Here is a 20922-nt window from a genome sequence, read left to right as displayed (position 1 = left end):
CAAGTTCATGTCATTAAGGTGTGATTAACAAAAATTAGTTGCTGCTTAACGGACACACACACACACTGAGCAATACACCAACACACACACACACGCACACATGCACGCTGGCGAGCGCAACAGTCTGTGTGTGTGACTCGACTGGAAAGCGTCAGCTTTGCTGCCCCGCACTGGGCAGGTGTAACATACATAGGCGCAACACATGAACGTCGACAGCGCAGCCAGCGTCGAAAAACGTTTCATTCATTTCAACTGTTGCTCCCCACTTGTTAGCACACGAATGGGAACACGAAAACGACAACGAAAACGACAACGAAAACGACAACGAAAACGAACACGAACCCTGGAAACACGACAAAGTTTCGTCTGTGGACGAATTGTGCCCCAAAAACAAAAAAAGCTTCCAAGCTTTGGAGACTTTTCGCCACGCCGCGTGCGTGCGTGTAGAGTTTTCATTTCATTCTTTGTCGACTTATTCGTATTTCTCTGTTTTAGCGCCATGCGTAAATACAGTTGTGTGTGTAGACTGCGTTATATTTGCATTAAATTATTCAAGAGCAAAATGTTTTATGTAGCGCAGCAAGCAGAGAACAGAAAGCAGAGTCAAAGCTGCTGCTGCTGCGCTTTTGCCAGCTGAAATGCAATTAAAAAGCGCAGCAGCAGCAGTCGCAGTCAGCGACGTCGACGTCGACGCCACACACGAAGAGCTTTAGAATTGAACTTCGGCAAAATGCTGTCGACGTCGCTGCTGACGCGTTGCGTGGTCGCAGTCGCAGTCGTCGTCGTCGCAGTCGTCGTCATCGCAGTCGTTGTCGTCCGCATTCTGCGACAGCTTTCGGCGCGCGTTTTAACATCCAGTAGGCGTTCAGCCTCCGAGCGGATAACATTGCGTTGTTGTAGTTCTTGGAGTCAGCCACAAAACACACAAAAATTAGAATCAAACAAACAAATCATCATTCAGCATTCAAATATTCAGAGCAACGTTCGATTTCGATTTCGATTCGATTCGATTTTTTTTTTTGGTTTTTCTTTCTGCTGAAGTTCAGTTCGATCGTGCAAAATATATATCGAGAACGCTATATAAGACCTTCAAAAAAAACATATTTGAAAAATTCGACTGCAAAAATTGGTGTTTTGGAATTTATTTGTGACGGCGCGCGAATTTTGAATAATCATAAAAATCAAAGAAATAGCAAAAGAAAACTTTAGGAAAAATTTGAAAAATTTCGGAAATTGAAATTTTGTGCGCAATTTTTTTTGTTGTCTTTTTTGTTGTTGTTTTCTGGTGTCAAATATTCGAAAAGTTATCGAAAAAAAAGCAAAAGAATAAAAATTGAAAAAAAATACAGCAAAAGTTCAATTATTGTTTCTGTTATTGACGAGCGAGAGAGAGAGAAGGAGATAGTGAGTGTGTGCGAAGGAGAAAGAAAGTAATTTAAAGAAAAGAAAGAGACAGAAGAAGCAGAAGAAGAAGAGTGCAACTGCAACTGCAGCACGAAGACAAGAGGAAGCAAGAAAGAGCAACAAAAAAAAAAAAGGTAAACTGCAATTCTTTCAATATTTATATTTTCTATCTGTGTGTGTGTGTGTGTGTGTGTGCGTGAATGAAGTGTGAATGAAATGATCCCGTGCAACGTTTACAATGTATTTCAGTTGCGCTGAAGGTCAGTGTTGGAAGGTGTGCAAATGTGTGAAACTAATTAAAAATTAATCCCCAGCGCAGCCAACAGAGTTGAAAAATTCGTGTGCGAGTGTGTGTGTGAAGGTGTATGTGTGAGTGTTCGAAAAGAGCTTTAATCAACTTAAGGAAGCTTCTGTAATTTGCCCAGATTTAATTCGATTTTAATTACTGACAGCTTAGCGCTTTTCTTCTTTGTCTTCTTCTTATTTTTGTTGTCATTCATCGTCTTCATCCTTTTCTTTTCTTTTCTTCATTTAATTTTTTTTTGAGTTTGTTGGCCTTGAGCTTAATTTTCGAGAGAGAGAGAGAGAGTTATTGATTAAGATTCCATTTGCTTTGGCTTTCAACTCAAGTTTAATTACACATGCGTGTGTGTGTGTGTGTTCGCTTGTGTTTGTGTTTTACTTGCAATTAAAGTTGTGCTCATCTCAAAAGCAGAGTGCTTAGAGACGTTAAGTATACGACGTGGTTACGCTCCACAAATTCCTCTTCAAAGTGCTGCAATTGCTTTACTCGATCTCTGAATAAATGTTTGCTGATTGATTTCATATCTAAACTTTTCGCCTATGAATAGATAGTTTTTCCATAGTTAAGTGTGATTGATTGGCGTAAGTTTTCGGTTTTCAGATTATGCTGCAAAGTTCCCGAAAGAAGCACTTGATTGATTATCCAAAGTTTCCGAAACTGTGGGAAATATTATTCAATATTTGTACTTTACTTCAATTTGATGTTAATGAATTTTCATTAATATAGTATTGCGCTTTTCTGGCATTAATAGAGATACGTGCATAATTTATAAATAACGAAATTAATTTGCACAACATTTGGTCGATTTTTCGCCCCGAATTATTGCCATGCAAAATTTGCATTTGCTTTTCAAATAGTATAATAGAATTTGCAAAAATATTTCACCTCAAAAATATTGCGGGCAGTTTCTCTTTCTCTTTTAATAATTAAATGCTCTTTCGGCTAACTAGTTGACACCAATTTCCTGGATGCTAAGGATTCATTGACACACACAAATATATTTTTCAGCTGTTTGTTGTCCGGAAATACTTTGGCAAATGCAAAACTTTCGACATCTTTGTCGTGGCGTGTGGAAATTGTGTCAAGCAGAAAGTTTGTTCATCAATTTGAAACATTACTTCATTATCCTCATTAGTTTGGCTTTGACGAGCAACGAGAAACGAGAAACGTGAAACACAAGGGTCTCATTTTCCACTCAATGTGTTTTCTCATCTTTCGTTCTTTTTGGTCAGAAGTTGGATGACTTTTGCCGTTTTTCGCTTTTCGCTTTGTGACAACCTTTGCTTTTCTTTTTTTGGGGCTACTTCCGGTTTGAATTCTTTTCTGGCAACAGCTGGTGGCGCCATCTGTTGCTGGCAATTGTAAAATACAATATGTATTTCGCATTTTTCGATTTTTCGATTTTCCATTTTCGATTTTCATATTATGCATCTTAGGAGGATATTCTGTTTTTCATTTAGTGGCCGCAGCTTGTGCTCAATATTTCAACTCTCAACTCAATAATTTATGTACATTTGCCAACTGTGCGTATGATTAATATTTGCAAATATCCAGCAAATTGAGAAAAACTTATCAAACGAATACGAATACAGTCACAAGGCTGTGGACAGAGACAGAGGCAACTCAGTTCATTGTTTGTGTCTTAATTATTGGCCAAACGGCATTAAATTTTCAAGTATTTACTGAAGCCTAAACAAAATACACAAACGAACAACAACAAAACAAAACACAAAACAGAAAAAAAAAACACAAAACTGTTGCTGCTGATTTTCGTTGTTCGTTGATTTTTGGCGATTTTCGCGATAATTCACTAAATAAACTCGAAACTACACGGCGGCAACTGTTGCTCGAGACGTCTTGTGTATTTGTTCTGTTCTGTTCTGTGTGTGTGTGTGTGGGTGCGGGTGTAAATGAACCATGTGCCAGTCGATCGCCGATCGCTGATATAGAGCGCGTCTCCAGCCATTTATATACCTATACATATAGACATATAGTAGATACATCTGTATACATTTCAGACTGCAAGACATTTGCCAATTGCCCGTTTCACATTTATGTCTCAATACACTTGCCCGAGGGCAGTTGCTAAAGTTTCCCAAATGCACAACACAACACAAAAGAGGAAATTCTAGAATATCATTGAACATAAATTGCATTTTTAAAATAATATGTAAGCAAAAAAGAATTTCAAAAAGAATTAAATACCTTAGAAGTTATTTCTGCAAAGCTATTTCTTAGCAATAATCATAATTAAATTGAGTTTATATTCAATAAAAAGTTGATAGAAAGCTGTTACTCATTGTTCACAAAAGTTAAACAGTGCAGTATTATTTCTAAAATATACCAACAAAATAATACCAAAGTTAAAGTATACCATATCATTGGTATATATCGATATACTCATACATGCAAAATATACCACAGTATTATACAGAAAATACATTAATAGAATGCTAAACTATTTCCAAGACAATATTTGGTATATTGATATACAAAATATACCATTTCGTTGGTATATCGATATAATCTTATATTTAAAATATACCATAGATTACAAAATATACCAGATTGTCAAGCAAAGAAATAGAAAATGGATAAACACCTTACACATTTTTTATGGGTCGCAATAAAAACCTTTTACTTTTACTTTTTTTTAATAAAATAATTTACCATAATGATATTTACTCTATAAACACTTGGCATTTTGTCACTTTAATAAAAAAATAATAAAAAGTAAATACTTTACTGTACACACTCAACTATGAACAATGAATGAAATTTAGAGGCACGTTTAGAGTTGAGTTAAAACAAATTATAAAATCTCTTCTTAGGCATACAAATTGTAAGTGTACGAAATTCACATAGTATATACGGTATATTTTAGTATTTTTGCGGTATATTTATTATGAATATTTTAAGAATAATACCGCACTGCATTTGCTTTTATTCAAATTGTATAGCAGGTATCTCAGGTAGCGTTCTTTCTTGCCTATTATTATGATATTATCTTTATCTATGTGAATAATAATTTGATTTTTGATAATTTGAAAGCATTTATTAGCTGATTCTGCTCTTTCTACATATCACTTCTCAAAAGAAAACCAAGCATAAACACATTACACTAGTTTGTACTATAATATTACTATCGATGTACTATCGATAAATTGCATTCTGCTATTTTAAACATAAATTGGGAATTGAATCAATTAAAAAATGGAATTTACAGGTGTTTATTATGCTGGCAGCCCTCGCAGCTAAATATATCTGTATTTTTATATGAAACTATAGAGAGTTTGTATGCGGGCAAAATGAATTGATGATTAGAAATCCGCCAGCATATTTACATAAACAATTAACTAATTGTTATTGTCTTTGCTTTGTACAAATGAACTTTAAACCGAAATACGAAAAACTTGGAAAACTATTGGGAAAACCAATGGAATGCACAAAACAAAAAAAAATTGTGGAAATTTTCGGAGAGGGGGAGGATGAAAAAAAACAAAACAAAAACACAAAATACAAAACGTGCGTAGCGAAAAATGTTCCAAGGGAATGAGAATGAGCAAATTGAATTAACAGTAAATGTAATACGCGAAGTGAACGGAAAAGTAGAAGAAGAAGAAGAAGAAGAAGAATTGTGTGTGTATATAGTACAGGTATTTGTATATAGAGTAGAGTATATATCTAGGTAGATATATAGGTCCGATAAATGGAATGTTTCTCGTCCCCTTCGATGAGGCATGTAAACACAAGCAAGCCAAAGGTAACAAATGGCTTTTCAAATAAATTAGCGGCCACCAATTGTAAACAGAGAGCGTTAGAGAAAGAGAGAGAGAGAGGGAGAGGGAGAAAGTGCATTGCACTGGTTATAGCTGGATACACGTGGATTGACTTCATCATTCGCTGCAGCCAATTGAGACACAATTCGATTCGATTCTCTCACGTAAAACAGCTGAACTGACCATCAATTATCGCCTTGATCTCCATACAAGATTTAAGAATATATGTAATATTATAATATTCAAATACGATTTCAACACATCATCATCAATGCCAACAAAATATGCAAAACTTGCTTGAGGAGGATTTTTGAAAATATTTAAATGCCAATATGATATAGATAGATAAAAGTGCATCGAATTTGGAATTATTTTTAGCGTTTTCGATATTCGATTTTCATTATTCATTTTCATTTTTTGCCATGCGCAATTTAAATGCAACTATTTGATGGCTTGTTTCCAAATGAAATTTATGGAATTCAATGTGCTCAATTAATTTTGAACAGTGCTAGAAATTTGTGTGTTTACTCTTTACTTTATAATTATAACTTTCTTTTATTATTTAATTAATTTTTAATTCAAGAAAAGGTACACAAACAAAGACTTGTTTCTAAAATCAAGAACATTCGTTAAAGTATTAAAAAAAAGTTCTGAAAACTAAGAAACTTTGTCTGAAAAATGCCAAATTCTGAACTTCAGATCAAAAATGTTAGATTTACGTTTAACAAAATTCTGTAATCCATTGCAATTCCTATAAAGATATTATCTACTTTTCGATGTTCAATATAATCTAAAATTGTTGTGATTTTTTCATAAGATTTTTAGTTTTAATACTATAAACCTTCCTTTTATCAAGAAGAATATCAAATGTTCTTGAAATCAAGTTGCGTTTTCTAACTTAAAGATTTTCATGTTCACAATTGACACAATTTTTTAGATCCAGATTATTAGTACTTAGATCAACATTTTTACTTTATTATTTTAACTTTATTTTATTATATTTTTAATTTAAGAAAAGGTATTCTTTACATTATTATTATTAAACTTTATTAGAATTGAACATATTTGCATTCAATAGTTATAAGTGAATTGTGAACTTGAACTGCTCAAAGTTGTTGTTGCTCATTGAAAGTGAATATGATTCATTTCTTCTATTCAGCGCTTTTGCTTTGCACATTATAAAACCCATCAAAAGGGAATAAATCGCATTTTGTGTAACAACAAGAGGCGAATAAAAATCGAAGAAAAATGGGAAAGAGCAAAGAAAATAAAACTCATGCAGACAATCAGAAATTTGCCTTGTAATGTGGCAAATATGTGAGTGTGTGTGTGTGTGTGTGTGTGTGTATTGGTGCACGTTCGTATGCAAAGTGCACACACACATAGGAACAAACTCAGCTTTGAAAAGCATGTGATTGAGTGTAAAGAGAGTGCAAAATATGCAAGCAATAAGATAAAGTAGCTATAATTGGTTGTAGAAAGCGAAGCGAATTCTAAGGAAATAAAATTACTTAAAAGCAAAGTCCATGAAAATTAGGAAATATGTGAGTAAAATTACAAAAATTCAAAAACTGAAATCATACAAAATAACAGCTCATCAAATAAAAAAGAAATAAAAGTGCCGAAATAAGTAAGCAGAGAAAAATTGTGTATAAACAAAAAATAAAATTGGTTAAAAGAAATTTGAGTACAATTTTAAAAATTCAAGAATTAAACCCATATAACAACAAAACAACAGCTCATCAAATTGAAAACAAATAATTGTGCCAACAATAATAATTAAGAAACAATTATTATTGTCACTCAACTTAAATAAAGTAAGCAAAGCAGAGAATAATTTAATATAAAGAATCGAAACGAAAATTAAATATTGGAAAATGAAACTAATATAAAATTAAAGCTTATAAACTGACACACAATAATAAGAGATTGTACAAAAATAAACAATTATATCTCAAAAAAAATCGAAAAATTAAATGAAAAATTGCACTTTAAAAAATCGACTCTTTACTACCTAATTTTGGTAATATTTATCTTGTCAGTTTGTGATATATATAAAGAGAATTTCATCTACTTACTTTGAAAACTGCCCTCGCCCTCGCAGTGAAATCTGTTGAAAGCGCTTCGAAGCGGTTTATCAAACAATTTTGTATTATAGTATATTTTTTTTTGAGGTCTCGCTACGCTGCAAAAAAATTGCGAAAACGAACAAAAATCATTTATTACTATTCAATGCAATTTAGGTGGCCTTAAAGTGTGTGAAATGAAAGTAAATGAATAAAGTAATAATAATAAAATAAACAAAAATAGTGAATATCTACGAAAACATGTAAAAATACTAAAAACATATAAATTTAAAATACCTGCTTTTATGTGATGTACTATCAATTTAAAACATATAAATAAACACGTACTCATTTTTGATTAAATCATAACAGTTCGGTATTATTCTTAAAATATACCAAATCAATGCCGCAAATATGCTAAAAATATACCTAAAGCTCTACTTAGTATAATAATATGGTACTACATGGAAAATATACCATCGAGTCGTCAAATATACCAGATTCTCAGACAAAGCAACTAAGATTTGATGAAAGTAGAAAAAATTTGTCATACAGAATTATTTTTTTAAATAACTTTTACAATTTTTATCTGATTGGAACAAACATTTCAGGAATCATAAATAATTATTATTATACAAATATTAGCACATAAATTGTGATAAAAATATGTTAAAATGTTTTTTTTTTTTTTAAATAACAATGAATATGCAATTCTTGCTTCGTTGTTACTGTTAGCATAATATTATTACAGGGTATATTACCATATTAACTAAATGTAAGCGAGTTTTATTCTACACAGGGCATTTTGCTAGTTGCGCTTTTATAATTTCAAAACTAATTTGCTTTGTTTTTCGATTTTTTCGAGTTGTTTTTTTGTCTTTGTTGTTGTTGATTTGTGTGTAGTTTTTGGAAAAGCGACGATCTCAAGGACGCTGCCACCCCACGTGCATTTCAATTAACGTCTCATGTGGGTCGCTGTCCAGTGGCGAGTGCAAGAGAGAGAGAGAGAGAGAGATAGAGACGAAGAGAGAAAGAGAGAGAAGAAACTGCGCATTGCATGAGGTTGCCCGAGAGGCAATTCATTAATTACACAATTAGAACTTGCATTCAAAAAAACCAAAAACCAAAAAAAAAAAGAAGAAAACTAAAAATGCAAAAGAGGGAGGGCAAGGGGAGGGAGAGTGGAAAAGCGATTCGACGCAGCTGCAATTCGTGTAAAAGGTTATACTAATATACTATTTTTGTACTATTTTTCAGCGAGTGTTTTTTTTTTTTTGCATTGCTTCTTCGCTTTTGTTTGGCATTCAAAATTCACAATGTTTACCTTGAAATATGCCATGTCATTTCGTGAGTAGCACACAATATCCCTTGCCCCCTCTCCCCCTCTCTCTCTCACTGGCTCTCTCTCTCTCTCTCTTTGTGCAATCGAGACAAGTTGAATACTCAATGGAGCTCTGCCTGACAACAACTCAGTTTCAAAACTCATTCAACTCATTTGCAGGTAGTCGCATCTATTCTACTTTGGCTACTTTGTGGCGAACTTCGGTGGATGAGGATGGGGATGGGGATGGAGGGAGGAGTGGAAGCGCTGCTGTCACAGTTGATGAATTGAATTGGGAGTTTTTGTCGTGTGCGTATCAATGCGATGTGCTACTCGCTGCTAATTCGACTGCTTAACGCGTCCTTGATTGAACAGCGCACACTCGTTGTTGTTGTTGTTGCTGCTGTTACTGTTGTTGTTGTTTAATCGCTAGTTAAAACGAGTGTTTAGGTTGCTTGTTATTCGCCGAGTGCTGATTGAATTGTCCATTCAAGTGTCTTTTTATATACATTTGAAGTCTATTCACTTTGATAAGTGTTGAATTCAATGGGAATGTTAGTTTTATTTAAGAATTCATTGCATTCTCTCGCTCGCTCGTTTACTCGTTCATTCCAACATCCTCTTCTTTAACCTAACTAGATTTAACGTGTTTTGTTGAATTGCATAACTAATTGGCTTCAAAGTTATTGGTTAAAGCATAACTCGCTTAAACGTAACTCGTCTAAATGTGATTCGCTAAAACGTTACTCGCTACTTTTCTCTTTTTCTCGTTAGAACGTTACTCGTTCACGTCTTCTTTTATTATCCTTTCAATCTATTCAATCTTATACTTTGTTATAAAACATAATTACATATTCAATTATAAGCTTGCTGATTTGTACTCGTTAGTTATCTGCTTAGTGGGCCACACTTACATATATATTCTACCTTGACTCACTTCCAATGCTCATAAAGCCAAATATCTATTTATTGTTTCTTAATCACTCACTGCATCGCAAAATACTCGCTACTTTTCAATTCGTTAGTTTCCTACTCGTTACTTCGAGACTCATACTCATTACTTTAATACTCACAACTTTAATACTCGCTACTTTAATACTCGCTCCTTACTTTCGTTAAGCTAGATGATTTAGCTCGTTACTCGTTGCAGTTGTTATAATGCAACAAATAAATTCTTTGGCTATGCTTCAAATCACTCAAAGACCTTGCATAAATTAGCTAAGTCAGCTTGTGGAGCTTGTGTGCTGCTTGTATCTCGATTATCGTCTCCACTCATTCGTTAGTTCAATTCCCAATACTCGTTACTCGTTGCAATTGTCTTAAAGCAATGAATAAATTCCTTAGCTACACTTTAAATTGCTTAAAATGCTCACATATTTTAGGTAAGTCAGCTTGTGTGCTGCTTCTATCTCGATTATCGTCTCGTTAGTTCGATATCCAATACTCGTTACTCGTTGCAGTTGTTATAATGAAACGAATAAATTCTTTAGCTACGCTTCAAATCGCTTCAAAATGCTAGCATAAATTAGCAAAGTCAGTGTGTAGCTTGTGTGTTGCTGCTATCTCGATTATCGTTTCCTCGCATTCGTTAGTTCGATACCCAATGCTCGTTACTCGTTGCTTGTTAAGACTGCCCCACACACACACACACACACTCACACACTGCTATAGAGGGCCACAAGCATTTGTCTGCTCCACTTGAGCTTTGCACTCTCTTGCACTCTGATAATTATTGCGGACAGACACACAGCATCATAAAGCCAGTTCAGGCAGCGACTCTCATCTAACCTTGCAACGAGTTCTCGTTGTCGTTGTTGTTCTTGTTGTTGTTGTTGTTGTTGTTGCTTGTAATCTCAGTGTTTGTTTGTGTGCGTGGATGTGTGTGTGAGTTGTATTGTTCTGCAGGCAGGACGACATTTTGTCTTAGCAAATTCAATATGGCATCGCATTTCCGCTTGTAGTTAAATGATGCAACATGCAGCAGGTGCTGTTTGCCATCCTCCCACTCTCTCACCCTCTCTCTTTCTCTCGCTCTCTCTTTCGCTTGATTCTCCTTCTCTTTCTTATACATTTTGGCTGTCCAGTTCCATGTCCATGTCCATGTCCATCTCAATGTTGCATTGTTGTGCACAACTCTCCGACAGCATGTGGACAGCTGCTGTTGCCCCTTGCCCCTTGCCTCCTCCCCTTACTCTTTCCCCCCTGAACTGGCGTTTTCTTGTTTGTTGTTTGTCGTTGCATGTGCAGCTCAGCTCAGCAAGTGCAACTGCAACTGCAACTACAACTGTAGCTGTAATTGTAATTGTAACTGTAAATGCATTGGCATTGGTCATGGCCCCACCTCCTCTTCCTCCTGCATCCCTACCTCTACCCCTACCCCTACTCCTAACTCTCCCCTCTCTGATCCTTGCACATAACGTATGCAATTACATTTTGTGTTTATTTGAAGCTCCAGCTTCAACGTCGATGCCTGCAAAAACTTTTGCTAAGCTAATTTTCTTGCCTGTTGCCCGCGTACCAGCAACCGCGGGGGGGTAAAGGGGGGCTCGCTGTGTGTGCCAGGAAAGAGGGACAGGAAATGGGAGAGGAGAAGAGGGGGAACGTAACGCGCACGCGTTTTGTTAACCGCGAATACATTTTAATTAGCAGCTAAAATATTCAAACTCAAAATTGGCCTTTGCCCGGGGGGAATCCCTCATCACCCCCCTGCTTCCCTCTCCACCACAACCACGTTGCCACCACAACTACACCTGTGTGTGTGTGTTGTGTTTGTTTTGTGCGCCAATGTGGAAAAGTTTAGCTCTCTCCCCGTCTCCCTCTGTCTCTCCATCTCTCCCATCAAACAAGTGCTATGAATTTTTCAAGCATGACTCTTTAGAGAGCGACTCTTCATCTCTCCATCCCTCTCTTTCTCTCTCCCAGTACTATTGCTATCTCGCTTGCGCTGGCTTTCAAAATATGTCAGCGCAAATGTTTAAAGTCAGAGTCCGCCGTACAATAGGTGGCGCCACTTGGCAGACAGCAAGCAGCAGCAGCAGCCTCATGAATTTTAATTTGCATTTCTCAGGGACGACGATTTTATTGAAATGTTTTCGCTTGGGCGAAAAAGAAAAGCCAAAAAAAAAAAAACTACACAACGAAAATGAAACCAAACGATACGAAAACGAAACGAATTGAAAATGAAAACACAGAAAACCGAAAACTGCAAAACTGAAAACTGAAAAACGAAAAAGCGAAAAGTTTTTCGGTTTTTGTCGGTGATGGAGAAGGTGGAGGGGGGAAAAACTTTTGCGCCGCAGATCAAACAAAATGCGCAAACATATTTAAGCAACTATTTCAGGAAATGGCCACAGATACCAGATACCCAGATACCCAGATACAAAACTTTTCAGCAGCCACGTTGTTCGTCGTCTGTCGATTTCTCCAGGTAACTTTGCAAACGGAAGTCGGAGAAAAGTGCGAAAAACTTTTCATTTTGAATAGACTGTTAATTAAATTTCAAACACGACAGCGAGTGGGAGTGGAAGTGCGAGCGAGACAAAGCATTTTTCATAATTGTGCAACAGATTTACCTTCTCAACTTCCTCGTTCCACATTCCACCTTCCACCTAATGGATAATGCGTTGGCATACGCATAAAATCTGATTAATTATACAAATGCAAATGATATGCGGCAAGCAGGCAGGTTGCACATGGCGTATGCTTAATGCACACTCAGACAGACAGTGAGACAGCTTAGTAAATGAAAATGATATTAAATGGCCATGCGCAGCGTAAAAAGGCTTCACATTAAAGTCGAGTTGAGGCTGAGGCTGAGGCTGCATGTTTACATAGATTACACGTGCGTCGGTAACTCTCACTTGTTTTTGTATTTGTATTCATATCTCTAGCCAACCAACATCTTGGCCAAAAGATATTTCAGCTGTCAGCTTCCACTTCTACGTGCCTCTTCTCTGTATCTGTATCTGTATCTGCGTCTGTGTCTGTAACATTTGTTGCTCACAACTGTGCACAAACTTTGCATATCAAATGCTTTCTATAAATATCTTGTTTCATTTCCCATTTTGCTGTGTGTGTGTGTGTGTGTGTGTGTGTGTGTGTGTGTGTAACAGACACAGTTTTGAATTACACTCACTTTTCTTATGTGGATTAACATTGTTGTCTTAAATATTTATATTTCCATTATTAATATGTTTATTTTCACTGTTCATTTTCGTGTAGTTTTGCTTATTCTGATTGCTCGCCTCTCAATTATTTATATTTCCATTATTAGTATTGTGTGTGTGAGTGTGTGTGTGTGTGTTTGTGTATCACATGTGTTTCATTTCCACTCTGTTCCTCTTCTTATATCTAGTTTTCTTTTTGTCTTATTTCCACTGTTACTTGTTTCTTATAGTTTAGTTTATTCTGATTTATCTTTTCTTTACACATGTGTTTCATTTCCACAGTTCCTTTATTTTTATAGTTATTTGATGTGCAATTGCCACTGTTTCTTTTTCACTGTTCTTACAGTTTTCCTTAATCTGATTGTTGGCCTCTCAATTATTTACATTTTCACATGTGTTTCATTTCCGCTGTTCCTCTTCTTATAGTTTTCTTAGATTCTCGTTTATGTTTGTCTTCCTTTCACTGTTGACTTTATTCTTTTAGTTTAGCTTATTACGAATCATGTGTGCTTGATACGTGTGTTTCATTTCCACTGTTCCTTAAAGTAATTTTTTGTGTCATTGAAAATGTTTCTTTTTCACTTGTCTTATAGTTCCCTTCATTTATCGTTTTGCTATTAATGTGTCTGTATTCCACATTTGTTCCACTTTCCACTGTTCCTTGTTTTTTAAACGTTTTCTTATAAATATCTATTATAATAACGAAGTCTGTGTTCCATATTTATACCGTTTTCACTGTTCTTTTTCTTATCGTTAGCCGTTTTTTTAATGGCTTTAATTGATGTTCCATTTCCAAAGCGTTCCACTTCTTACAATTTCATCCGGAAATATTTTGTATTTGTATTATCTTTAATATATGCACATTAATAGCTACACTCCCAATCAAAGCGAGTACTTTATGTTGTATGTTTCATTCCATCGTTCCAAAACGAAGTTTTTTCGCTGTTGTTTTCCGCATATAAATTCAACAATATTTTCAGACGTTTCTTTGTGCCACTTGCATCGTTCCTCTCAATGTTTTTCTGTTTAATTAAATCAAAGCACGTGTCCTAAGACATTCGCACGCGTGAGGAACAGTTGGGAATAAGTGAAACACATTTAATATCCAAATGAAATGTGTGTTGTTCATTAATAATAAATGTGCGGCAAATTCAGCGCTTTAAGCGAGTTCAAATAACGAATCGAAACGAAACGAAACGAAACGAAGGAAAGGGAAGCGGAGGCAAACATGAAAAACGTTTTGCGAATTCCACATGCCACATGCCGCAAAAGCGTTGCACTTGCCTCACTTTATCTGCATCATGGTTGGCCATATTATGACAACTGTTACCGCAAAAACAAATAGAACTAAAAATGCCATAAAAAACGTGGTGACTGCCACACCCACCACCAACGAAAGGCCAAGAGTGTGAAGGGAGAGAGAGGGCGCAAAAAAATGCTGCTGCTTGATGCTGCTGCTGCTGCCCAGCTGTGGCATCCACTTGTGGTTATTGTTGTCAGAACTTTTGCTTTTTGCGTACTTGCCGCCACTTGCTTTCTGTTATTTTAACCAGTGCTAATGTGTCTGTATTTATGTGTGTGCGTGTGTGTGTATGTGTGTGTGTGTGTGTGTGTGTGTGTGTGCGTGTGTGTGCGTGTGTGTGCTGCAAATCCTTGGCCAGCATATGACACACAGACCTACAAATGTTGGCTTCAAGTGCACAAAAGGCGTCAGCACAAGTTTTGGAGAAAAAAAGTGTTGCCTACTTTCAGGCGCGATCCTTGCTTCAAATTAGCCAGCGTCGAAAGCGACTGATTCGCTCTCTGCTGCTGCTGTCTGATGCTCAACAAATTTGATTCGAAACAACGACACACACACACACACACAAACAAAAACACGCACAGCGCAAAAAATATGAACGAATCCGTTGCTGATGAGTGTGCTAGACCCTGCGTATACTTGATATTTTTTGTTAAAGTTTGAAGGCTTTAGTCTTAGCTCTGGCTCATCTTATTGAAATAAGGAATTTTATTTTAAGAATTATACTGTATTGTAAATAAGAATTGTGTTGAAGAAGTATTAAGAATTCTTAAGCAACTTTTACTATCTTCGTTTTGAAAGTTGAGCGATAAAAACTATTTCAGATGTCAGGTGGATGTAATTTTAAGATGTTAACTTGCACAAATATCATAATGCAAACGTAAGTGAAATAACAATGCAGCGAAAGATCTGAGCTTGTTAGTGAGATCATTAAAATATGTTTATAGCAAAAAATAGCTAAGCTGAATATATTTCAATACTAACAAACTTATTATCGAAATATGTTGAAAGATTTTAGCTGATATAAAGACTTTTTGCGACACAACTTGACAGAATTCAAATAAGTCTTTAGCAAAAGGACTGAGAATAATTTAAGCTAATAAGTTTAAGTAGTAAAAAAAAGACTTACAAATAAATTATTATCAAAATACTTCAAAAGATTGCAGCTGATATAAAAACATATTTGACAACAACTTTAAGACCTTATCAATGAACTGCGAACAATCTAAACTGACAAGTTAGTAACTAATAATACAAATGTTGGATTTGTTTATGGCAACCCTACTAATGTTCATCTGGGCACACTGTCAACGCCTTTTTTTGAAGTTAGAGTCTCTTTTTAAGTCAGCGCATAATTGAATTGAATGCAACTACTTTATACACACATATTTTGAATGAAATGAGGAAAGCGATGAAAGTCAACATAAGAATAAGAATAGAAAACAACTTGCAAACTTTTGCTACTCAAACTACCCGCTCATCACTCATTTACAGGGTAGCTGCAAAGAAGCGTTTGTAGTAACAATTTTTTTTTGTTGAAACTCGCAAATCGAAACTGAGACGAGGCTGCAGCAATATGTGCCACAATCAGCTCATGTGACTGTGTCTCTGTGTGTGAGTGTGTGTGTGTGTGTGACAATATTATACACATACTGAAGAGACTGGCAGTCAGCTGCACACACACACACACTCGCATATACACCATTTGCAGGCTTTTCAATTTCCTTTTTCCTTGTTGTTGTCAAAGAATTTCGTTTTTTTTTTTTGTGTTTTGTTTTTTGTGCTCTTTCCAGTTTTTTTTTTTGCTGCGTGCTTTGTTTTGGTTTTGCTAACTTTGTTCGCTGAGAGGGGAGAGACTGGGCAGGGGAGGGGGGGAAGGGGATATGTGTGTGTGTGTGTGCAGCGAAATGTGAGGCAAACAGCGTTGGCTCGTTGGGCCAACTGTTGCCACAAGGACACGCTCCCACGCACATTCCTTCGAATTGCCACACACACACACATACACACACACACACACACACACACACACACACACACACACACACACACACACACACACACATACACACAGAGCTCTTTGCTTGCTTGTTGATTTCGTCAGCTGCCTCGCTCTCCCCTTCCTTTCTCCTTCTCCTTACATTTCTCCTCCTTTTTTGCCCTATGACAAACAATTCAATTTGCTGGCAATGTATTTGCAACAACAATAACAACAACAACATAAGGTAGATCACCTTGTAGCTCCTGCCACGCCTCCTAAAAGCACTTGGCCTACGCCTTTGCTCTACTTGTATGCAGTTTTTTTTTCTGCCCTGTTTTAATACGTATTTTCCCTCTTGGAAAATAATAATTTGTTGCTATCAGGCTCAACTCTTTGCTTTGCTTTGTTTTTGCCTCGTATTGTTTATTACCTGTGCATTGCTGAGTGTTTTGTTTATTGCCCGCAATTGCCACACTCTCTAACACACACACACACACACACACATTCAAGTGTAGGCGTATTCCAGGAGAAGGGGAAGTGTTAGCGTGTTGTGTCTATGACGTGGTGAATTTATTGGGCGACGGCTCGATGGGCGTAATTTATAAATAACAATGAACTAGCGAAACTATGCAAAACAAAAAAAAGAAGACTTTGTGCGCACAAAATTGATACAGAAACGGACAACAATAAAATGTGCCAAAGCGGGGGGCAAAAGGAGGCAATGAAAGGGGAAAAAACAGGACCTTGACTAATCCACAACATTCCTAATAATTTCCCTTTGAAATTCTAAACTATGCCAGAGGTGGAAGCTACAATATTTCTTTGCATTTGCATTTGTAATAAAATTTGTTTAGCATTATGCAACTGACGTTTAATAAAAACAAAAGCACAAAAATTGACTTACCAAAGCAACGCAAGCTTACGATGTTTGCTGTTGAAATAAAAAAAGAGAAAATAATAAATGGATGAGATTTTGCATAAGAGTAAAGAAGAAGAACAAAATTTAGCGTTGAATTTCATTAAATATATTTCAGTGATTTACTATTAAAATAAGTAAGGGAGAAAGTGTAAAATAATATAAAATATATACCGAAAATATGCTAAAAATATACCAAAAAATAGAATGGAATATGGAAATGGAAATATATTTGGCAATAAATTTAATTAAATAAACAAAAAGGAATATACCAAATTAATATAGCCAAAAAATCTCAAATATACCAAAGCCTATATAATACTACATTCAAAATGTATAGAGTACAAATTATATTATTCTGAACATATACCAAAAATACTAAAATATAACATAGATTACATTTGGTATATGGCTATAATACTACTTTGAAAATATACAATAGATTTTATTATCTTAAAATATACAAAAATAATATACCAAAAATATGTTAAAACATACTATTAATATTTATAAATAAATAAACATTTAAAATATACAATAGAGTATATTTATCTGAATATATACTAAATGAATATATCGAAAAATACTGAAATATACCAAAGTCAATGTATGGTATATGACTTTATTCAAAACATGCCAAATATACCAAATTATACCAAATTAATATACTATAAAATGGAAAAATATACCGAAGCCTGTATTTGGTATATGGATAAAATACTACACTCAAAATATAGACTACAAAATATATTGTTCTGCATAGATATACCAAATAAATTTACTGAAAAATGCTTAAATATACTAAAGACTATATTTAGTTTATCGATGAATTACTACATTGAAATCAATATACCATATAGTATAAAATATACCGAATTGTCAGCAAAAGCAAGGCAAACAAAGCGCACTTTTCGATCGCAATTGAAGTTCTCTCGAGCATTTGCTTTGCAAAAACTTGTTGATTATGCATACTCGTAATATTTTCGAAAATAATGGCAATTTTGTTGTGGATACGCAATATCCAGTTAATTAATTGCATTCTCAATGCCCGATACGCATAAATTTGCAATTTCGCCATTAAATCTCCATGGCACATTATCATTATTGAAATGCTGCGCCCTGCGAAATTTGACGTAATTGAATTTGCAATCGACTCGAATATGTGATGCGGTGATATTATTGTAATTAGACCTATTTTTTTTTTTTTTTTTTGCTGTCTGTCTGTATTTGTTTGCGCATTATTGATTCAATCATTGATCAACGCAGCGCAGCGCAGCGAAACGCAACGCAAATAAATGAAAAGCCATTTCCGAGTTTAATAACCAAAGCCAATTAGGCGCTTTTGCTATTTTGCTGTTTTGCTGTTCATCTGTTCATCTCCATGGCGTCATGGCAATAAATGAATGTCCCCAATCGGATTCACTTTCAGCGCTAAATGTAAATGAATTTGCACCTCCAATTCGCTTCCCATTCTCATTCTGTATCCATCTGTGTGTGTGTGTGAGTCTTCTCTCTCTCTCTCTCTCTCTCTCTCTCTCTTTATGTCGATGGGGAGTTTGGCTTTGACTGACAAAAACTTCTCCTCGCTCCCCAGGACTGGGAATACAATTTTCAGCGGAAACTCAAACAAGGACAACAATTGTAATTGAGCATTAACATAAGCTGACACCCAGCGTCGACTCTCGAAAGTGATCCCAATGGGGAACGGGGAGAAGGAGCAGGGGAGAGCATTGAAACGTGAATCCATTTGGCAACCCTACAATTTCCTCCCCTGCCTCTTCGGTTGAACGGTTGAATGTTTCAGTTTTCAGTTTTGTGCGTCAATTTATTGAATTTTAATTAATTTTATTGTCGACGCTTGGCGTAAAGCTCTTAATGATAGCATCGTTGACGTTCCATTCCATTCTATTTCATTACCCGCTTGATTTTCTTTTTTTTTCGTTTCGTTTTGGTTGTTGCGAAATTATGGAAACTGTGCGAGGCATCAACATAAAAACAAGTAAGAAAGCTATAGTCGAGTGTGCTCGACTGTGAGATACCCGCGGTATTTTTTCAAAATATACCAAAAATACAAAAATATACCAAATGATATATTTGGTATATCGATATAGTACCACATTGAAAATATACCATAGACGGCACAATATACCAGATTGTCAGCCAAAGCAACTCAGACCCTAGTAAGTAGGCGTTTTTGCCCATACAAAACTATTTCTTTAATAACTTCCACAATTTTTATCTGATTGCGACCAAATTTTCAGGAATCACAATTACTATAGATATTATTGTACATTCCAAACATACATTTCGCAGCTCTAGCTCTAAAGTTACGCTTCTTAATCGATTTCTTTGATTTGCGGGGGCGGAAGTGGGCGTGGCAAAAATGTAAAACAAACTTGATCTGCGTGCGAACATAACAAATACTGTCGAAAAAAAATTATAGCTCTATCTCTTATAGTCTCTGAGATCTAGGTGTTCATACGGACAGACGGACAGACGGACATGGCTAGATCGTCTCGGCTATTGATGCTGACCAAGAATATATATACTTTATAGGGTCGGAGATGCCTCCTTCTACCTGTTACATACATTTCCTCTCGGCACAAAGTTATAATACCCTTCTACCCTATGGGTAGCGGGTATAATGAATGTGTGCCGCATCTCTCAAGGGTCCAACCGACGCGAAGGGAATGAGGTGCTGAGCTTCAACTGTTTCTGTTTCTGTTTCAGTTTCTGTTTCTGTTGCTATTTCATATTCGCAGTTTTAGCTGCCACCAAGGTCAACACAATTGTCGCCCATGGAGCGCAGTCAGTGGCTCATTATGCGAAGCCTCCGCGGCTTTGCCACTTGGCATACATTTAAAAAAAGCAACAACACACACACAGTGTGAGATAGAAATAGTTTCTAGGCAGCAGAATGGGGTTGCTGCCGCTGGGCCTGAGGGCAGATGAGGAAGCAGATTGGGAAGCAGATGAGGAAGCAGATGGGCGGAGGAAGTCAGCGAAACGGAAACCGCGCATAGAGCTCGGACAAACGCTGACTGAGAGGTCAGCGGTGTTGAAAGAAGAAGCTGCAAGCATATGCTTGATTAAAGATGGAAGTAAAGTTGCAAAATAATGAGCAGGCGAAAGCAGAACTCGCTCAGTTTATCGCTTTTATATTGATCTCTCTTTTACTTCATTTGTTTCTCTTACACTTCTCACTTTGCTTTATTTTTCGATTTTTGCTTTTGGATCTCGCTTTGCTTCTCTCTTTACTTCTCGCTTTTCTTATTGATTTCTTCTCACTTTGCTTCTCATTCTCCTCCTTGCTTTGCGTTTCGCTTTTCTTCTCGCTTTGCTTCTCGGTTTGCTTTTCATTCTCCTTCTCGCTTTATTTCTCCTTTTTCTTCTCACTTTGCTTCTCATTCTCATTCTCCTCCTTGCTTTGCTTTTCGATTTTCTTCTCGGTTTGCTTTTCATTCTCCTTCTCGCTTTATTTCTCCTTTTTCTTCTCACTTTGCTTCTCATTCTCCTTCCCGCTTTGGTTCCCACTTTCTTTTTCACTTTGCTTCTCCCTTTGCTTCTCGCTTTGCTTATCATTCTTCTTCTCGCTTTTATTCCCGTTTTGCTTCTTTTCTTTTCTTTTCTTTTCTTTTCTTTTCTTTTCTTTTCTTCTCTTCTTTTCTCTTTTCTCTTTTTTCGCTGT

General features: G+C 36.0%; 1 protein-coding gene and 1 long non-coding RNA gene across 16 annotated transcripts in view; one reads left to right on the top strand and one right to left on the bottom strand.

Moving 5' to 3' along the window:
* Positions 1 to 17249, bottom strand: part of LOC117577882 (uncharacterized) — a 52574-nt gene extending 35325 nt beyond the window's left edge. The window contains exons 1-2 of the long non-coding RNA XR_004573319.2: positions 17223 to 17249; positions 7566 to 7672 (exon numbers count right to left, since the gene is read on the bottom strand). This is a non-coding gene — a long non-coding RNA (uncharacterized LOC117577882). The remainder of the gene's footprint in view (positions 1 to 7565; positions 7673 to 17222) is intronic.
* The window catches only part of LOC117577879 (uncharacterized), a 143426-nt gene continuing 123378 nt past the window's right edge, over positions 875 to 20922 (top strand). For all 15 annotated transcript variants that reach the window (XM_034262855.2, XM_034262849.2, XM_034262850.2 and 12 more), the window contains exon 1: positions 875 to 1538. The gene's annotated coding sequence lies outside the window, so the exon portion shown is untranslated. The remainder of the gene's footprint in view (positions 1539 to 20922) is intronic.

Source organism: Drosophila albomicans, chromosome X, assembly GCF_009650485.2.
Source record: "Drosophila albomicans strain 15112-1751.03 chromosome X, ASM965048v2, whole genome shotgun sequence".
Lineage (NCBI taxonomy): Eukaryota > Metazoa > Arthropoda > Insecta > Diptera > Drosophilidae > Drosophila > Drosophila albomicans.
Note: the sequence above shows the minus strand (reverse complement) of the source record. Positions and strands in the feature narration are given on the sequence as shown.